We start from the raw sequence: 1,165 nt of genomic DNA, 5'->3' as shown, positions 1-1,165 counted from the left end.
ATGATGGGGCTTGGAGGCAGGAAAATGGCAGAGGACACACTGCGCTGGGGAAGGGGCAGGGAGGCACAAGTGCCCGTTCCCAAGGGGGGTGACTGAGGAAGCATCCCAGCTTGGATGTGCTGGGAGTGGAGCAGGCGAGTTGTCCTCACGGGCACTGCACTGATGCTCTGCAGCACCTGTTCCCAGCTCTCAGGAGAGACAGTTGGATCTGGCGTTTTTAAGTGCAGTGTGTGCTCTGGTGGGTGTGTTTAAATGGGAAAAAATACCTGGATTGAGTAGGACCAATGGACTTTCAGTGTGTAAGGATGCTGTGGGGAGGGAGCGAGGGCAGCCGTGCTGCTGTGAGTAGGAAGTTCTCCTACCTGCTGCCTAGGGAGGCTGATGGTTTGGTTCTGGAGAAGGGATTGCTGGAGGCAGGGGGAGCTGCCAGAGCCTCGAGTGAGCTGCAGAAGGGTTTGCAGCTTTCCTGGAGCCACTGGCAGTGATGGAAGCTGCTGTTCTGTGTGTCCCACCATCCTCTGGGCTGCATCAGGCTGACCAGGGGTCCTGCCCTGTGGCCACTGAAATCCATTGGGAGTTCCAGGTTTGTCTTTGGGCACAGGACAGAATAATTAATAAAATTGCTGGAAGACTATTATAATTAATAAATATTCTTCATTTGTTTTTTAACATGCCCTTTTTCAAGCAGTGCATGGAATTGTGTTTGAATACAGGCTAAGGATTGGTTTTCTTCTGTATACTCCTGCCATAAGGCTTCTAGCATAATAGACTGGATTTAAAGAATTATGAAAATGTCTGGGTTTATTCTGAAGTGATAAAATATGTCTGAAAAGACAGTGAAGAAGGAAAATGATAGAATACTTTGCTGCATAACAGCAAGCACTTGGAGTGCCCATTTGACCCGTGTGCTTGGGCTGCACTGGCGTCACATCAGGGCCGAGGCTGCACAAGCAAATGGCTAAAAATAGAATGAACCTGGAGGGCAGGAGTTCTGCTCAGGAGGCTACCCAGTGGGAATCTTCACATGGAATGAAAATGTCATTCTTCTGAAGGACAGAGTAATTAAATTCTTTTTTTTATTATTATTATTTTCTGCTTTGGGGTTTGACATTCACTGATGGAAGTGTTAAGTTCCAACTTAATCATGTTATTATTTAAAGGGTAT

At 47.3% G+C, this 1,165-nt stretch overlaps 1 protein-coding gene across 12 annotated transcripts in view; it reads left to right on the top strand.

Annotated features, from left to right (window-relative positions):
• TNRC6A (trinucleotide repeat containing 6A) overlaps positions 1–1,165 on the top strand; it is a 60,161-nt gene that overhangs the window by 27,831 nt on the left and 31,165 nt on the right. The window lies entirely within an intron of this gene.

The sequence above is a fragment of the Corvus brachyrhynchos genome, unplaced genomic scaffold (assembly GCF_000691975.1).
Source record: "Corvus brachyrhynchos isolate BGI_N302 unplaced genomic scaffold, ASM69197v1 scaffold5, whole genome shotgun sequence".
Lineage (NCBI taxonomy): Eukaryota > Metazoa > Chordata > Aves > Passeriformes > Corvidae > Corvus > Corvus brachyrhynchos.
This window is presented reverse-complemented; position numbering and strand designations above follow the sequence as displayed.